Here is a 20,632-nt window from a genome sequence, read left to right as displayed (position 1 = left end):
TATCGCATTCGCAGGTACTTCTGGCCAGATATACTCGACACTGGTCGATTCGATTCGACATTTACACGATGACGATGACGATGACACGATGGTATACGTACAAACACCTATAGATAAATTCGCTCGTGTTTGATTTTCAATGCTATACAAGATAATATACTTAAGGGCGAATACCTGGACTTGGATGGCTGCATACAACATATCCATGTTTTAAAACACAACGTCGTCGTCTTTCTCAAATATTCACAATGCTAAACCCGGAGCACAACTTACCAGAATGAGGACCTGCTTTACATAGTTATTAAGTTGTTGTTTCCATCCACCTCTCGCCCCTGCTGCCATCATCGTGGCGCGGTTATTTCTACAAACTCGCGGGCTGATTTGGTATAATCCGAATCCGATCTACGTTTGTATACATGTGGTAAGAATTCATCGTGTCTCTCTAATCAACTCATCAATACCTATACCTACCTTCCCAAAATGCACATCGAATTCGCATTTGTGGCTTGTTATTCAAATACCAACCGATGGACATTCAACAAGAATGTTCCCAGCTACCATATTCGACTCGTATAGTCGTAGCACCTGTAACTTGGAATCAGACACGCTGTCTTAACAAATTATCCACAAAATCTGATCCGACCATAGAAGAACTATACGCCGCGCTGCTTTCGTCGTTTCAAAGAAGAAAAGCTATTAAGCTATCAAGCTGTCGATCAGCAACACCGAATCCTGCGTGGTTCTCGAACACGTGATAAATCTGCCATATACTCGTACGTCGGCGAATTAATGAATAATTTTAAAATAGGCTGTGCAACTTTTTCTAACGCCTGTGTCAAAGTTCTACTAATTCTTTGGGCTTATTTCGTTCGCTCTATATGCAGAAGTCAATTCGAAAAGAAAAATAATGACTTTATAGTATTCTTCGAAGTGTTGAAAAATTATAATTTTCAGCGTACTATCTAAGATGCCAGTGATGGTTTTTTCAACCATAGATGATTCGAGAGTTAATTAAATGCTCGAGTCTTGTCGCACTACCTATTTAATATGCGTAAATCTCATCGACTCTATGGAATTTGATGATATTTTTGATGTCTTCTGCATACCTAGATGTGCTCACAAATCTTAAAAGAATGGACCTTAAATTATGCCATGTTTATTAAGTATGTGAGGAAGTTCGCAAGAAGGTATAATTTATCAATTTTCTAAAATTGAGTTCGTCATATAAAAATGTGCACAGTGCACCATTATCGCTATCTGATAAGCCATCGTCTAACTAAGTGATATGAACCTATAAGAATTAATTGAATGCCTACTTAGTATTTGCTGTTGAACGAATCATGACGAGAAAGATGAAAGATCGCATCTTAATCATTAACGACCGAAGGCATGCATCATTCATCAACCTGGCCCATTGTTCCTTTTTGAATTTTCACTACGAGTAGAGAATCCAGAACAATCAAATCAAATCAACTTTATTTTTTGCAATAGGCAGCATTGCTGCATTTACAACGTCGACTTATTTACTAACAGAGATATGTAAAAAAATGAATAAGAAAATGAAATAATATGAAATAAAAGGAAATGAGTGCGCCATATACAGCATTATAGAGTTATAGGAATAACACAGCCACAGATATTTAATTAAACACTTCAATGAAATAATAGAATCGAAAAAAAATAATAATAATAAAATAATAATTGCTATAAATCAGAAAAAATACATTCTAAAAAAATTGAGATACCTATTGAGTACATTATTTATAAACATGCTTAGAATTATATACAACATCATAAAATTATCGATTACACAAAAAAAAGAAAAAAAATTAAAAAAGAACCAATGATGCTGTATAAATGATCATGACTATTGAAGACGATACATCAAAAATACACGGAGTTGCTGAAAGTCCAGTTTTAAATGCACTTAGTTATGTAACAGCGTCCATATACTCATCTATTGAATAGAATGCCTTTTTTAGCAGCCATTTTTTCAGAGTTTTAGAAAATAATCTTGTGCAATTGATAATTTTGATATCATTTGGAATTTTGTTATAAATTTTTGCAGCCACGAAGTCTATACTAACTTGGTAAAATTTAGTCCTGAATTGTGTACTATGTAGTTGTTGGCTATTTCTAGTATAATGACTATGTTGAGGAGTATGTAATTTTACTATGCCCTTCTTCACAATTTGGGCTATCATGCAGAAATATGTATAAGCAGGGTAAGGTTAAAATTTCATTTGAAAGAAGGACATTCTTGCATGATTCTGTGACTTGCATTTGATAGATGATTCTAATTGCTCGTTTTTGTATTACAAAAATTCTCTGCATAAGACTGATATTAGCGCGTCTTGGTGTGCCTTGTTTGGTGTGCGTTGTGCTGGATCACTGAGTGTGTCAACATCCATTCCTTCATCCTATCTCTCCGGGCAGCGGGCCTGGTCCCTTGGCTTCTGGTGTTATTCGGGGTTACGCATCATCAAACCAGTGTGTCAGTTCGACAGAGTCTGTCTTTGGGCTTCACGCTGTTTGCCGTTCGCGTCCTGATGGCATGCGGGTACGCAACAGAGGTCACTGCGGATTGGGACTCGCCGCTGTCCAAGGCTGGTAGGCGGCCATTGCGGGGTTTAGGGAAGTCTCTCGTTCTTGAAGCCTCTCTTTGTTTTAGGTGAAGCCTCTCTGCCTCTCGTTGTTTTAAGTCTCTCATTGTTTTTGAAGTCTCTAGTTGTCTTTGAAGCTTGTTGTTGTTTTTGAAGTTTCTTGTTGTTTTTGTAAATATGTTATAAGTTACGTTATGTTTACGTTATGTTATGTACTCAATCTGCTGTTGAACTGTTCCAGGTAGAACCACACTCCGCTGTAAACCTTGCTGTCTGGAGGCAAGACACTGTTCGTCGGTAGCCACCGAGTTTGGCCCGCTGCTGGGTGCCTCTACCAAGGAGCAGAAAATAAAATAAATAAATAAATAAATTAAAATTCTCGGCACCTTCTCCCGGGGCCGTGGATCCCTTGTGCGAGTTGTCCCGCATGAGTTGTGGGTTTCAGGTTTTTGGGCTTGGGACTTTCGGCCATGTTGGGTGAAGTGAGCGCGAGGTGGTCTGAGCGGCTGGTGAGGTTGGTGTATAGGAGAAACGAGCAGTTTCAAAGTGAAGTATGATAGGAAAATTTAAAAAAAAAAAAAAAAAAAAAAGGCCAAGCAGGCAAGAAGACTATCTTGAGAAGTCATACTAGCGGGCAAGCGATCTTAAGAGGTCAGACAGACGACCTTGAGAGGCCACACTGACGGGTCAATAACCTTGAGAGGGCAGACAGTCGAACAGACAACCTTGTGAAGCCAGGCAGACAGATTGATAACCTTGGGAAGCCATACTAAAGGGGTCAATGACCTTGAGAAACATGATAGTCATACATACAGGTCAATGACCTGTGAAAACCAGACAAACAGGCTGATAACCTTGGGATCATGGGATGTCATACTGAAAGGATCAATGACCTTAAGAGACCAGTGATAGTCAGGCAGACATCGTTTTGAAATTAGACTAATTGGTCAATTACCTTGAGAAGCCGGAGAGTCAGGCAGACAACCTTGATAAGTGAAGCAGACAGGTCAATGACCTTAAAAATACACACTGTTGGGCAGACGATCTCAAATGATTAGATTTGTGGGTCAATGACCTTGAGAGGTCAGACAGTTAATCAGACGACCTTGACAGTCTAGACATACGGGTCAATGACCATATGACCCCAATAGACTTGACCTTCAGAACTAATACAGATGACCAGGAGAGGTTAGTCATGTGTAGAACAGTGACTTTAATAGACAGGTCAGATCGGTCACTGACCTTAAAAAGCTATACAGGCCGACAGACGACCATGAGAGACTAGGAAGATAGGTCACTGACCTTACGAGGCCGGTCACACGGATCAATGACCTTATAAGAGGCCAGACAGGCAGACGGACGCTCTTGCATGGGCAGCCAGACAGATGCTCAAACAACCTCGAAAAGTGGCCAGACATTTCTTCTGCACATTTTTCATTTTAAAAATGTTTCTTCGTACAAAAATGCTTGAAGTTTTATTCTTTGGGGTTTTTCAAAAATTCTGATCGTATAATTCTTTGATTTTCGAAACACTCTGTACTTGAGTAAACTTACCTACTACCTACTAGAGTTGATTCGAGTGTTTTATCGCTTAATTTTCTTCGACCTACTTACGTATGTAGTACCCTCTCCTTAAATGATTATTTACAAAACCGCGGAAATTATATCAAAAATACTCTAAGGTTACATGTTTATTATTGTGTTTTACAGATTTTTATCTTTTTTTCGATGACTTTAGAAATAAAATCATTCCCGAATTTCTATTCAATAATAACAGTACCACAAAAAAAAAACATAAGAGGTACTCGAGTATTTGAAAAAAAAATGAAGAAATCAGTTTAATGATTTTTATCACAAATACCTACAAAATAATATATTGGATGCGGTGCAGCTGCATACCAAGTGCACTCGATTTCAACGTATTTTTACCGCTATTTACGAAAAAAAAGAGCACGTTTGACCTCATGGCGTGTGCTCAGTGCTGGTATGGTATACGATGTGGTAAATATGGTAAAACACCGTGTGGATTAGATTGTGATCTACAATGCAGTGTAAATGCAACATTGTATAAAGGTGTAATTCCACGATATACTTTTATTTTTTATTTCCTTCCATTTTTTTTCAAATGAAAGTAACTACCTAAACACGATGCATTTATGCGGTTGCGACTTGCGGTGGGTATTGTTATTGCGTAATTGTCAGACCCCGATTAGACCAGCTGAGAGATTTCCAAGATGATTTCAGATTGTTGTTTGTCTTGAAGATGGTGGCGTACTGTCTGGGTCTTCGTTTTCTTCGTTGGCTGTGTTGGGGTTGAATTATTTAATTGAAAGTAAAGTTCTATACGTTATATGCTGACTGCTTTGATAAAAGCTAGATTTTGTAGCGGTCGAGGTGAGAAGAAAAGGAAATACTTCATTGTGTGGAACATACATATCTAGATGAAAATAAAGCAGACATTAGAGTCGAGAATTTATTACGGTCATTACTTTTTATGGTGACCACTCCGAAGGCTTGAACACAAGCCTTGAGTGATATGATGTTAGAGGGAATTTCTGAAATTTCGTCATAATTCGTTCGGATAGGCTAATACATAAATAAGAAGACTATACAGCAACTGATGAAGTTGTTACGGTTACGTATTATGATATCAAAGACGTGTTGTTTTGGTCAATATGCCTACTTGTTGGTAGAAAAAATGAACCATATTCGTGTTTCGAATGACGAAAAACGAACTTGAATTCGTGACGTGGATTCTTAATCGTTTATTGGACGAATACCAGGTTTCTATAAAAGTCTTGGCGATTTATGTTATTTGATAGTTTATCGTTACTTACTTATTTCATTTTTTTGTTCATTAGTCCTTTATAATCATAATTATTGGCCTGTTCTCAGAAATATCTTCGATCTTACTGTCTTATCTTTTCTATTTCTGCCCCATTTTTGAATACAAAGTAAGCTGCACAACCTTTTGAATTTCGATCGAGCTGAAATTTGGCTCACAGAAAGAGCATGTCACCGAGACCTCAGAACCCTTATTTACTGCTGCCTAATTTGATTTTTCGATTTTTGGCAAATTTCTAAAAATTACGAAAATGAACAATTAGAATATCAATTTTCTACAAAAAGAACAAACTAAGAGATGAAAACCTGAAACACAGTTTCTATTCAAAAGTTGGCTGCCCGAATCGATCGGCACCGTTTTCCAACCGATCTGGAGCCTTCAGTAAAAGTTGTATTTTCTCCAGAAAACTTCAAATCGCTCCAGAAGGTGTTGTAATCAACTTCAGCAGCTGAAAATCTAATTCTATCATAATTTCGACGTTCCGAATTGATTAAGGTACCTACTACCTAGGTAAATTGCAAATCTCAGGTGACGAGTTGAAAAGAGTATTTTTTTTACATGGTTAAAAAGTCTCAAATTTGAAGGGAAAAAAATACAAAATCGTCAAGTTTTGCCACAAATTGTATGCTCAAAAATTTGTCACCCCCCCCCAAGAGTTGAACCCTCCCCCGTCCCCGCCATAATTTGACACCATTTTCCAGCCAATCTGAATCCTCCGGGAAAAGTTGGATTTTCTCCAGCAACTTCAAATTGCTCTAGAAGGCGTTGTATTCATCAACTTCGGCTCCTGAAAATTTAATCCAGTCATAAGTTTGACATTCCGAATGGATTAGAATCAGTAAATTGCAAATTCGAGGTGACGAATTGAAACGTGTGTTTTTTCATTGATTGAATAAAAAATGTTCAAATTTTCAAAAATTCCAAAATCGTCAATTCTTGCAAAAAATTATTCACTTAAAACTTTGTTTTTTGGCTGAATTTGGCAACTTCCCCCTCCCCCCGATTCGATTGGAATCATTTTCCAGATGATCTATAGCCACCAGAAAAAGTATCAACTTCGGCAGCTAAAAATTGAATTCTTTCTGGTGCCAATCGATTCGTGAGGAGGGGGTGACTTTAGGAGTTGGGTGAAATTCTAAATAATTTGTTGCAAGAACTTTTTTTTTTTTTTGTTTGAGATTTTTCAACTAGCAGTGTTTGTGCTTGGTTACTTTTTTTTACTAAGTTATTTAAATAAAAAAATTGTTCAAAAATTTCAATTATCCAAGTTTTGCTTTCTGCCAAAAATTGCAAAAAGTCTCGCGTTCTATCAAATTTGTCAAAAAAAATCTGAAAATTGTCGCTTTTTGGTAAAAAAAAAACTCTCACGTTTCGGAAGAAAAAAGGTTTAAAATCTCATTTGTTGAGAAAAAATTGTGAAAAAGTTTGGTTTTTCGACAAAAGTTGCGAAAAAATATCACTGTTTTGTCAATAGGTAATTGCTTAAAGTCGTGCTTTTTGCCTAAAATTAGAAAAATTCTTGCTTTTCGCCAGAATTTCTAAAAAGTCTTGATTTTTTACTTTACTTAATTAGCGAAAATTTTCATTTTCTCATGAAATTTTTTTTTTTTTCTTAAAGTCTCGTCTTTTTTCAAAAGTTTGCTAAAAATTCTTAGTTTTCTTTTAAAAAAATTCCAAAAAGTTTGACCCCTCCCCCCTCTCTGAAATTGCCAAAAACTTGCGAAGTAGTCTCACTTTTTCGTCAAGAATTGTAATCATTTTTTGGCCAATACTTAACTGTCAAAAAGTCCTGCTTTTGTGCTAAAATTAGCAAAGTCCCGATTGAGCTTCTTTATCAGTGATCTTAATTGGAAGGGGTTGTGTAATAATTCCTTTTGATTTTGAATTTAATTTACAAGTTGAACAGTTTTCCATTTTTTGTGCTTTTTTTCTACCTACTTACATAAAAATATTTTGCACTCGTTTTATATAAGTTTTTTGGTTACTTTTTCAAATTTTTTGGGTACTAAAGTTACTTCTTAAAAAAAAAAAAAAAAAAAAAATAGAGTGAGCCCTAGACTTGTGAAGAAATTCACTTTCCAACTCGTCCCTTTGGATTTGCGATTCGCTGAACCTGTTTGATTTGGGGGGTCGAACTTATGATTGGATTAAATTTTTAGCTGCCGAAAGCCAAATTTTGTTGGAGAGTTGGAGACTCTAGATTAGCTCGAAAATGATGTCAATCGATGCGAGGAGAATTTCAGACTTATATCTCTATGTTTTCTCTTTTTGGAGAAAATTAATATATCTACCAATAGGCTACTTCGGTCGTTTTCGAAAATTCGCTAGAAATCGAAAAAACAACTTCAGCAGCTGTAAATGTGGTTCTGTGGTCTGAGTGGCGTGCTCTTTCAGTGAGCAAATTTCAGCTCGATCGGAGGTGATCAGTTGTAAAAAGTCTCTGATAAGAGAAGTTTCACTTTGAGAAGCATGACTTCAAAATGACTTGTAATTTGGACAGGAAAAAAAATTTCTTATCAAATTTTTAGAACCAAGACCCCAGTGAGAAAGACTTCTCCTGTCTGTTGAAGTTCTGTGAATTGAAAGTGAAAGTGTTGATCAACTGTTGTTATGAACGTCTGAAAACTGCGATCGGTGCGATCAATTAGCCTCTCGCTCATTTTCACGACCTCATTCTAGCGACTAAATGGCACTGGATTCTCAAAATTCAGGCTCTGCCCTCTAGACTGATTTTTTTATGAAATTGATGTGGTCAAAAAATAGAATGAAAAGAGGACAATTTCATGTTTACGTTTCATAATCTCCTTCGTCATTGCAATACTGCAACTCATCAAACGAGCCGCAAATCTTCTCCGCCAGCAAACACGCCACATTGGACGACAATTCCAACACACAGATAACACCTCCAGTGTAGGTAGAGGTACCGATGCCTCACTAAATCAAGCCATAATTACATTAATCAATGGATCGGCTCGATTGAAATACTATTCACTGTTCAGTGTTCGGCTTTACACAAATACATAGCTCGTATATCATCGCTGTCACGTTTACAAACGTGTAACTAATAAGTTTGCCAGAGATATGTCAACAATTCACCGACGTAAATTAGTCTCCGGGTCTCGATTCTTCTTCGCATTGTTTACACCAACAGTTCGGCTAAAAAATAAAAAAAAAACTCACATAGGCTACCATGTACATACTTTCAAAGCTCATCTGCTCGTCTACCATACACATTAAAAACTGTATCGATTAAGAAAAAAAGGCACGTGCCAAACCGCACAAACATGACAAAAAATCGCCCGAGTACCAAAATGAAACCAGTTTTTTGCCTCTTGTTACAAACACTATGAGCAAATATAGGCAATAGGAAAAAAATTGATACGTAGGTCTAGGTACGTATTAAGTATTTGAAACGTACGACGAATTTTAATACCTGCAATCGCGATTGGTTTGCTTGGAAAAGGATCCATTTTCTTCGTAAAACGTTCCCTTGTGCCTTACTCGGTTAACTTTTCATTCGATCAATTGATCGATTGATATTACCAAAAAGTTATTCTAAATCGGTATACCCATTATCGACGACGTCTTCTTCACCATCGCCACTTTCGTCGGCTCATGAACGACGACCACGATGACGATGACACATTAATGCCTTTCCTAAACTATAACAACCCGTACCTACACGTTTTAATTAACACGCGAGCAAAAAAACCATTCATCGTGATTCTTAAAATCACTGCTAAGCTTTCTTTCACTTCACTATCAAACGTACCTAATTGTCGAATTGTAATTCTTTCATTACTCTTTAAACTTGAAAAAAAAACTGGAAACTGTATCGAATGATAATAATCTACGTAGGTAGGTATCGATAAAGACGAAAGAAAAAAGTCGTCTTCGTCGTCTCCCTAATCAGTCACAAATAAATTCTACACGAAGATCATTATCTCGGCCAATCTTTCGAATGAAGATATAGGTACAGGCAGGCCTACCTGTACCCATAAATAATTAAGACGTTTCATTCTTTCGATTCTTCGACATTTGAACAGTATTCTGCTCCATCTCATACCCCATCTCTCGCTCCAGAATCACTCTTATTCTCTTGCTCCCTGGAAAATATGTACATAATAATGAAAAACTGTCGTGCTTTAATATTAATTAAATAGAAGCAACCTCCCTGCATCGAGTTTTCAACTTATTGGCAATTTAACCTCGTTTAAAAGTAATTGTCATTTAATGAAAAGAACCCCCGTACGCTTCGACGCTCCTTAATAAAAATACTCCATACGCTGCGTAAATATATAAACGCCTATAATATGTATAGCAAGTACCTACACTCGGTATCTTTCTCTATATTCTTAAGGGGGTGTTGATTATTTAACAAAAACCAGTCTCCCGCGTAGTACTATGTTTGATTTTCATTGATTTTTATCTTATATTTTTATAAAGTAAGTATATATGTAGACTCGTATAAGTATCGTACACTCTCTACTATTTTCCCCTCTATTAAAGTAAATTGAATAATAAACTCGAGCATCGTTTAAACTATAAAGCAACGCACTGCTCTTTCCATTCATCGGTCATCCATAAGCCTTGAGTGTTATCTATACAGGTACAAGCAGGCGTCATAGTCATTTCTCCACGTCCAAACTTTCGAGCCTTTTTATTACTCTACAAATCTCCAGAATATAATAAATAATCTAGCATAAAACGAACACTCGCCGAGCTAGATAAATATTAAAGCTCGATTAATTATTATTATTAATTTCGGCGCATCTGCATCTGGGAAACGAGCGAACGAATATGAAACTAGAGCTCAAGAGATAAAAGTTTGAAAAAACGCGCGATTTTATCGCCCTACAGCGAGCGCAGACACTAAAAGAAAATTTGTTCTAAAAAATTATAATATGAAGAAGTTCGGATTTCTTTACGAGAGTGAGCTGAATACATGGGCGGTCTGAAGGAAGAAAAAAAACGTTTAAAATCTCGTAATTAAAATTATACGCGTTAAATTATTTTTATAAGAGCAGTAAACATGGGCGGCATTGTCACCATACATAAAAGTGTTCTCTTTCAATACTAAGTTAACCATCTTTCTCGTCTGTGCTCCAGCTCTCGTTTAATTAATTACGAACGACGCGATATAACTGTTACTATTCTGTGTAGCCGAATAAAACCTGAGATGCTGTGCTTTTGTATAGGCGAGGATTGGAGGCCTAATAGACCATGATGCGAGCTTCAGAAATTGATTTAAAATTTAGTAGGTAATTTAGATGCTATAACTTCGAAAAATCATTTTGAAATTTTTGTAATTTGGAGGCTGTGCACACTTCAAAAGTTGACTTGAAATTTGGTAATTTAGAGTCTATTCAAGCTCCAAAAATCAATTGGAAGTTCCGTAATTAGGCTATGAGGTCATGTAAGCTCCGAAAATCATATTTCAATATCGTAATTTGGAGTCCATGCAAGCTCTGAAAATTTATTTGAAATTTCGTACTTAATTTAGAAGAAATGCAAGCTCAAAAAATGTAATTGAAATTTTGTAATTTGGGGATCCTGCAAACTCCAGGAATTGATTCAATTTTTGGTAGTTCAGAAGCCATGCGAATTCAAAAAATTATTTGAAATTTTATATTCGGTGGCTCGAAAAGTCAATTTAAAATTTCGTGATTTAAAGACCACGCAAACTCCAAAAGATGATTCAAAATTTTGTATGTGATTTGAAGCTAGGACATGCAAATTTCAAAAATTGAATTTAAATTTCAGTCTGTCTGGCATCTGAAGGTCGCCGACCTATCTATCTGACCTCTCGAGGTTGTCTGTCTGCCAGCCTGCCTTGTCTCATCCATCTTTCTGACTCTCAAGTTCGCCTGTCTGCCGGTCGAGCTTCTCGAGGTTACTGACCTAGCTGTCTAACCTTTCAAGGTTGTCTGCGTGTCTGTATGACTTCTCGAAGTCCCCCGGTTTTCTGTCTGGCCTCTACAGGTAATTGACCGATCTGTTTGACCTCTCAAGGTTGGATGCCCAGTCTCTCAAGGTCATTGACCTGTATGTTTGACTTCTCAAAATCATCTGTCTTCTTGTCTGGCCGTCTGGCCCCCTTGATGTCATTGACCTGTCTGGATTGCTTTTCAAGGCTGTCTGGCCTCTGAAAGTCATTGACCTATCTTTCTGTTTCCTCAAGGTGGTCTGTCCGGTCACTCAAGGTCATTGTCCTGTGTGTATGATTTCTGAAGGTCGTGGATCTGCCTGTAGTCAGGTCTTTCAAGGTCATTGACCCGTCTGTCTCACCTCTCAAGGTCTGATGCCCAGTCTCTCAAGGTCATTGACCTGTATGTTTGGTTTCTCAAAATCATCTGTCTTCTTGTCTGGCCTTCCTTAATGTCATTGACCTGTCTGGATTGCTTTTTAAGGCTGTCTGGCCTCTGAAAGTCATTGACCTATCTTTCTGTTTCCTCAAGGTCGTCTGTCCGGTCACTTAAGGTCATTGTCCTGTCTGTATGATTTCTGAAGGTCGTCGATCTGCCTGTCAGGTCTCTTAAGGTCATTGACCCGTCTGTCCTGTCGTCCTGTCTGGCTTCTCAAGGTCGACTGTCTGTCTGTCTGTCTGGCCACTTGATTTCATTCTCCGTTTGTCTGCTCTTTCACTCTCGCCAGTCTGTATGCCTGGCCTCTTTAGGTTAATTATTAAGACTTAGGACGTCTACTTCGCTTCTCGGGCAAATTTGAGAATCTCACAAGAAAAAACTTGAGATAATTGCTGGAAATCTAAAAAATTTTCGAACAGTACTGGTGGCAGGATTTTTTTCCGGGGGGGATTTAGATTTTTTCCCCTAGAGGAGGGGGTTAAAATTAATCTGCCTTACAAAACTGGTGGCGAAATTTTTCTTTGTTGAGGTAGGGCCTAGGGGGCACAAACAGAATAAATTTTTACAATTATCATTACTTCTGAACAGTGTCAAAAATAATTTATTCACTTAAAACGATCTATTTACCGACTGTTTTTTCCAAGAAAAAATCCTACCACTGGTACTGGCTGTAATCGATGAAGAACATTGAACTGATGGTAAAATTAAATTTTTAGCTATCCATTACAGCGCTTTCTGGAGCTATTCCAGCAGGAAAACCAATTCTGCAAAATTTTGACGCTGATTTTTGAAAAACTTCAACCTTTTGGTCTCTTGAAAAATTGAAAAATAGGTGAGCAAAAATACTTATGAAAAGTACCGCGATTTCATTTTTGATTTCATCCATTCTCTTCTCGGCCTTTTCGAAGGGGGCGTATTTTAATTTTGAATAACCCTAAAATATGTACCTAATTGAAAATATTTTTGGAATCGAACCTAAGATTTTTGGCTCTATCCCTTGCAGGGATTTCGCCTTTGAAAAATGCCAGGTTTTCTTTCCAATTTTCTTTTCAAAATATCAATTTTTTCTCTACAAAATTCATGCTTTTTTGAAATCCTGCGGCTTGTTGAATTTCTTTCTGTTGCTAAGGAGATGCTATTGCTTCTAATGAATTTTACCTTCTTACTACCCTGATCCAATTATTATTATTATTATTATTTCTTAATGTTATAACATTTTTTTGTTTTACCCTTTAGGTATTCTATGATGTCCTACGCCTGTATGTTTAATTTTTTTCTCTGCCAACTCCTTTCTCACTCCACAATTTTTTTAAATTTCCAAATTAAAAATGTTGGAAAAATTTTGCCTGGGGCAGCTCGGGGAGGATTACCACCTAAATGTCCCCTCCCCCTGAAACCGGCACGCGGTACTGTTTCCGAGTGTTTGCAGAGCATTGTTCCAAGATGGTCTTGGGGCGAATCTGTGAATCTCAGTGGCGGAAATTTTAGAATACTGCAGATAATCTGGGAATCTACTACTCTGCCCGTGGGAGATCTATGGAATTCTCCGAGTCTGGGTTGAAAAATATTTCTGGAAATTTCCAGGAGATCTAGAAAGGTTCCAGCACAACCTCACGAAATCTTCAGGAAATCTGGGAATCTCTCTTCTAAAAATTTGAGCATTTTCGAGTCAGTGCTTCGGGAAGTCTCTAGGAAATCTGAGAATCTACGATGCAGAAGCGTCTGAAATTTCCTGTACATCTGGGAATATTTTACTTCTGTAATTTTGCGTGGTACAAAGTTTGTACATTACGATATCGAGCAAAATGCTATACGTTTCTCATCCGACTACACGATCGCCCTTCACCCTTTTTTCACACATAAGGTACACATTGTGTAACTGCGTAATACGTATAGGTAATTTATATTGTACAAAATGTAGTAATTCCAATCGAATAGCTGTAACTCAAATCAAATGCACCTGAACAGTACCAGTATCACTTGAACTATTATTATTGTATCCTCATCGCCGCTTCTCTCTTCAATCGTGTTATGTTTTCAAGTTATATGGTAAACTTTCAGTAGGTATTTGGTGTACCTACAATTGTACACCAGCCAACCGACCAAATGTATACTAATAGAGCACACAACCATCCTTTAGCTCTACAATTGCTCTGGATGATGGTGCCGACGAAAGGGGTAGGAAGTGTTCGCGAATATTGCTACAATACGAATAAGGTTTCAAATATCCTTCCCATGGTGATAATACGCGCGGGATAATGAAGCTATACATTAAATAGGGAACTTACGAGTATTTCACAAAGTAACAATATAACTGTAATGTTTCAAGTACTCGACTACTGGGTTCTTGAAATTGGCGAAGTTATATTACGAGTATTAGCAGGCGAAGATAAGCGGTTGTGAATAAGGATAATACGTGTGTATTTACTTGGTAATAAATTTGTTTTTGATGATGGTATTCGAGTGCACGCTATCGCTATATGGCTGCGGCTGTGGGTATATGTACTGAGAAAACCGGAGGGGGTTGTTGAAGCATTTTCCTCTTGAGGAAAGTCTCTTATTTGGCTCCCAGGATCTGCGTTAGTGATGTTGATATTTAGAAAAATTTCATATCGATATATCACGATATTTTTCCAACAGATATCGATATATCGACGATATATCGATATCTTCAATATTGCCTTAAAAGCAGTGATGGCAGCGTTCGCGTTCGTGAACGCCAAGTTCGCGAACGTGAACGCGAACGCGAACGGAACGCGTTCTTTTTTGAAAGAACGCGAACGTGAACGCGTTCTTTTCAAAAGAACGCGAACGCGAACGGCGTTCGTTTTGATTGAACGCAAATTTCAAAGTTTGAAACATTTTTCAGGCAAATTTTGCATTTTGAGCCATTTTCATTGAAAAAAAGTGGTAAAGTATAGAATTTTTACCCTTTTTTAGTTATTTTTCAATAAAAATGCAAAAATTGCGTTTAGAATAGGCCTAGGATGTAACTGTTACTTGCTGCAATTCATTAATCATTGTCTCCAAAATCATGCATTTGCGTTCTCGTTCGCGAACGACATACGTTCACGATCGCGTTCGCGAACGCCGTTCGCGAACGCGTTCTTTTTAAATGAACGTGAACGCGAACGCCGTTCATTTCAAATGAACGCGAACGCGAACGCCGTTCAAATTTTTGCGAACGCTGCCATCACTGCTTAAAAGTACCTATTTTTCCCATTTGTATACTCAGTCATTCTAGTTTAATTGCGAACTAACAACTGCAAAAAATTTGGTACGACAAAAAATTATTTTATAGATTTTTAAAAAAGTGAGAAAATTTTTTTTTGAAAAAATAAAAAATGAAAAATTTTTTAAAATTTCTTTCTAATTTCAATTTTTACTCATATTTTTGGCTGTTTTCGTGCATTTTTTCCTCAATTTTTGACGATACGATATATCGTCGATATTGATTTTTCATATCGATATGTCGATATTGGATCTCATATCGATATATCGTTTAAGATATCGATATATCAACACCACTAATCTGCGTATCTCCTGATGTGTTTTCTAGAGGATAGACCACAGCGATGCGTTGTGTACGTACTACGTACGTAGCAATACTGCAGTGTTGCCAATGCCATATTGAAAAATCCCGCCAGATTGATCCTAAAAAACCGCTAAAAACCGCTAAATTCCCTATAGCAAAATCGCTAGACTTCCCGCTAGATTTTCATAATTTTTTTAAAACCTCAAGTCATGTAAAAAATACAAAACTGATGAAGATTCAATTTGTTGAAATTTTAAAACTGTACAAAAATAACTAAAAATTAAAAAGCAGTGAAATCATTCAAAAATTACCACAGAATTGATGAAATTGAGTGGATGGCTTTTACAAAAATTGAATTTCATTGATTTTTTTTTTTTGAAAATTCAATATTTTTTAGCTGAAATGCTGAATTTGTGAGTTAAAATGGTAAAAGTGGCCATGAAGTCAAAAACGCTAGACTTCCCGCTAGCCGCTAGATCGACAATTTTTGGCGGTTTTCTATGTTCAAAATCGCTAGGAATGGCGGGAAAATCGCTAAATTGGCAACACTGCAATACTGTTTAACGTACGAGAGAAGCGAGTTGATGAGAAAATGTTCCATTTGCGGTAGTCGATTGTGACTTCTGCCTTGGGTTTGAAAAGTATGCAATTGTTGGTACCCAGATGGTGGATTACTTTCATAGGTGTTCTGTGGCGGGCGCCATTTTGTTTGTTTTACTCGTAAATGCTACAAACTTGTCGAAAAGTGCTCTAAAAATTGAATTTGGCTGGCATGTTTACGACCCAAAGAATTTAATGGATTTTTGTGAATACCTACCTATGGTGCAAAAATGAGCCTGAAAAAATATCCAATCTTCAAAATTCCTCAGTATCAAAAAAAGTTCAGGTTAAGTACTGGGCACTCTTCTCAAAACCGGATATTTGTTAACTGAGAATTTTCAAAAACTGCTATCTAAACTTTTCGTGTGCAATTTTGAAAAATTTTGAGCCAAAACTGGGGTCATAATTTTTAGGGTTTTTGAAAGTTTCATGTGACAGAAAAGTATAACTGGGAAAGATAAAAAAATGGGAGTCCAAAAAAAGCTACTAGGAGGCTTATCTCTGGCGACGGATCTAAGGAAAAAAGGCCACACAGCGAATTGTGATTTTTATCCTCTCTCCCGAGAATGAATCCCCCCCCCCGAAAAAATTGCATTTTCAAATGAAAGAATTTCTCGCATTTTTGGCCAATAATTATGACATGAAAAAACAGGTGTTTTTCAGATTTCGGCAAAAAAAACTACACCTTTTTTTTAGCAAATTCGACAAAAAAAAACGAATTTCGATGAAAACTCAATTTTTTTTGCAATTTTAACAAAAAAAATCACAAAAAGAAACAGATTTTTTGCCAAAAAAAAGCAAAACTTACCCATTTTGACAGAAAAAAACCTCGTTTTTTGAAAGTTTTCACCAAAAATGGGTCCTTTTTACAGTTTTTACAAAAAAATAGATTTTTTCATAATTTTGACAAAAAAGGTAAATTTTTATCATCTAATTTTCAGACTTTCTGTCATCTTTGATAAAAAATGAGCATTTTTTTACAAATTTTACAAAATTTATTTCTTTTACAATTTTTACAAGAAAGTAAGCTTTTTTGGCAATTTTGACAAAAAAACGAGATACTGCCATAGATTGTAATTTTGATGAAAAAAAACTATTTTTTTCCGACGAAAAAGCAAGATTGCAACACTTGACAATTTTGACAGGAAAAAATCTGGTTTTTGACCAAAAATGGGTTCATTTCACAGTTTTTACAAGAAAGTAGAATTTTTTACAATTTTGACAAGAAAGGTAAATTTTTTGTCACCTAATTTAGAGACTTTCTGACATCTTTGATTTAAAAATGGACATTTTTCTCAATTTTTACAAAATTGGTTCCTTATACAATTTTTATTCAAAAGTACCTGAAATTTATCGCAACTTTATGGAAAAAGTAAGATTTTTTGGTAATTTTGATGAAGAAATTTTTACAATAAAGTAAAATTTTCCATAAGATTTTGACCAAAAAAGTAAGAATTTTTGATAAAGACAAAAACTGTCTTGTTTTTTTTTTTTTGGAATTTTGTTAAGTACAAAAAGCAAATTTTTGGCAAGAAAAAATGAGTTGATGCTTTTTTGTAAGTGGGGCCAAAAACATTTTTTGGGGGTTTTTTATGAAAGTTTGTTAAAAAGAAAACTTTTTGAAAATTTTGATTCAAATTTTTTCATTTTGAAAAAATAGACCAATGTCTACAAAAAACTTGGGTTTTTGTCAATACAATTGACAAAAAAGGTACGATTTTTCAAAATTTTTATAAAAAACTGATTCTTTCTTTTTTGAAATTACAAGAAAGTTATTTTCCATAATTTTGCCAAAAACCGAGGCTTTCTGATAATTTTTATTAAAGCAACAATTCTTTCGGCAATTTTTCACATTTTTTACTCTTTTAACAAAAACGTAGGCTTTTTTGGTGATTTTGATAAAAAACTGATTTCTTTTTGCAATTTTGACAACAACAATTTTTTTTGCAACAAAAATGAGAATTTTGCCCAAAAAGAAGAATTTTTTGCAGTTGTAGAAAAAACATGATTTTTCTGCTAGTATTAAAGGAACTAGTTGTGTTGATAATAAATTCTGACAGCATAATCAGATCTGTTTTTGGCAATTTTGAAAATAATTAGAATTTTATTTTCAATTTTGGCAAAAAATATAACTTTTTGAAATTTTTGACCATGAAACGAGTATTTTTTCTGCGATTCTGGTGAAACATTCACTTTTTGCTTACATTTATGCTTTTGGAGTTCACGGAATCATGTAAATGTAAATTCAGGGGAACGCCTGGGAACCCAAAAATGCATTTTTGCCAAATTTTACTGAATTTCGTGTATTTTTTTTTTTTTTGTAATTTTCAATCATTTTATTACTTTTTTCAGAGTTTTTACATCCTTTCAACAGGATGTTGGAACTTTATCATGAATTTTTAGAGAGTTGTCACAACATTTTAACACATTTTTTGTGACAATTTTTACCAACATTTTATCACTTTTGGTCATTTTAACGCGTTTTTGCCTGCTGTTACACGTCTTTTCTGATGCGTTTTCAACAACCCAAAATAAACATTCGAATAAGAAACAATGCGAAAAATACGCTTTTATTACGTGTTTGGTTGAAAATTATAAACACTTTATAAGGACTTTTCTCTACTGTAATATACCGAGAACCTCCGGAACGTCTTCTTTTTCTTCATGGAGTACGTGTTCTTCTACCGGAGACTCGATCTGCATACGTCTCAATCGGAAATGTCCGCAAGTCGGTGCCAGTGTTTTTTCGAAGGTAAACGGAGGTTTCTTGTACATCATGCAGTATTCGGTGAATCTGCACGAGACGACGGGCACATCTCGTACCCACTTGAAGCGATACTGCGAGGTCTTGGTGTGACGTGGCACGTACTCCGGAGAATCGCCAACCTTCTGTTCCGTTTGCTCGGTTAATTGTCTGAAATTGACGTACGGCTCCGATTCCATCGTATCGTACAGTTTGATCGCCTTGTTACGCAGCTTGGTAGCGTTATTCAGCCTGAGGGGTATTTTGGGATTGGGCTTCTTCTTGATTTTGCGTATCTTCGGCAAGTCCGGCTGTTTCGGTTTATTGTAGTGAAACAGATGGAACGGTTTTTGGTAGCATTCCGTTACGATATCCATCTCGGTATCATTGCTCGAATAGTTATTACCTCGAGAAAGTGCTCAGGGAAAATGACTATCTCGAGTCGCTGACTGTACCTCATCGATGCCGATTTAATACCATGGAAATTTGAGCGAGTAATCTGCATCGTGAGACATCAGCTGCTGAGATCTATACCAATGTAATCGACTCGTCCTCGTAAAAAAAAATTATTCAATTTGAACTCGACCATTGCCCAGTCGGTGCTTTTTTTCATCCACCTCGAGAATATAATTTACGCCTTCGTATTGGTTTCGTTATTATTTATGAAACAATCTCACACCAAACCCCAGCGTCGCGACCACTTAACTGCACCTCGCATTGTCTCGTAAATTGGTAGACAACAAAAAAACCCCTAAAACCATCTTCGGACAGGAAACATCGATTGTTCCATACCGGTTTTTATTCGCACAAGAAAAAGAAAAGCAAAACGAACAGAGTCGTACTTCATCGCGGTTATTTGTACTTTGCGGTATCTATGACACTTTTCTAATACCGTTTCGTCCAGTACCTACCTACTTGAACCATCGGTACTTGTTCAAACAAAGCAATAAATAAAATGGTTATTGTTTCGTTTAATTCGATCTTTTGTTTTCGAGTTCACCAGGTCTGTAGTCTTTGCGAGGAAAATGGAAGCCGATTACATTGTTTTTATGGCGAGGTACAGATAATGAGGTGTGTTTGAACAAAAGTTTTCGAGCTTTTTTCCAATAGTAAATAGTAATGTGTTGGGGATGAGTTTTTGATTTTGTTCGTGAGAAATCTCGTTAACTGGCTTACAAAGGAACCTCTCCAGGAGTCTGTTAGGTTAAGTCTTTTTTTCGAATTTTGATTATCTCTAGCAAAAAACCATGGCTAAATGACCTCAATACTAGCTCAAGCTCAAAGTTTTGAAAATTTCAAAAAAATTGTACATATCGAAAAAAATTCAAAAAATTGAAACAATTGCAAATAATTTGGGTTTTTAAAACTTCGAGCTCAAGTTGGGGAAGGGGGGGGGGTCAAACGTTGACAAAAAGTATGACATTTTCCCCGCATTTTATTGAGGTCATTTGGTCGTTTGAAAGAAGTGGCATTATGACTTATGAAAATGCGTTGAAATTTCGTCAGAAAACCAAAATTTGTCATCAGAACTTTTCTTGGGTACTTTTGAGGAATTTTGAGCCCAAACTTAAGGCATGATTTTAGGAGTTTTTGAAAAAGTTGCCATGTGACTCATCAAAATGGGTTAAAATGTCGTTACAAAATCAAAAATTTCTATCAAATTTTTTTTGGATCAGTTTTGAAGAATGTTGAGCCCCAACTTGGAGCATGATTTTAGGATTTTTTGAAAAAAGTGTCGTGTGACCTATGAAAATGAATTAAAATTTTGTCAGAAAATCAAAAATACCTATAAGAATTTTTTTGGGCCCTTTTGAGTAATTTTGAGTCCTAACTTGAGGCATGATTTCCGGAGTTTTTGAAATAGGTGTCATGTGACCCACAAAAATGGGTTAAAATGTCGTCAGAAAATCATAAATTTCTATCAAAATTTTTTTGGATCAG

The sequence above is a fragment of the Planococcus citri genome, chromosome 1 (genome assembly GCF_950023065.1).
Source record: "Planococcus citri chromosome 1, ihPlaCitr1.1, whole genome shotgun sequence".
Taxonomy (NCBI): domain Eukaryota; kingdom Metazoa; phylum Arthropoda; class Insecta; order Hemiptera; family Pseudococcidae; genus Planococcus; species Planococcus citri.
This window is presented reverse-complemented; position numbering follows the sequence as displayed.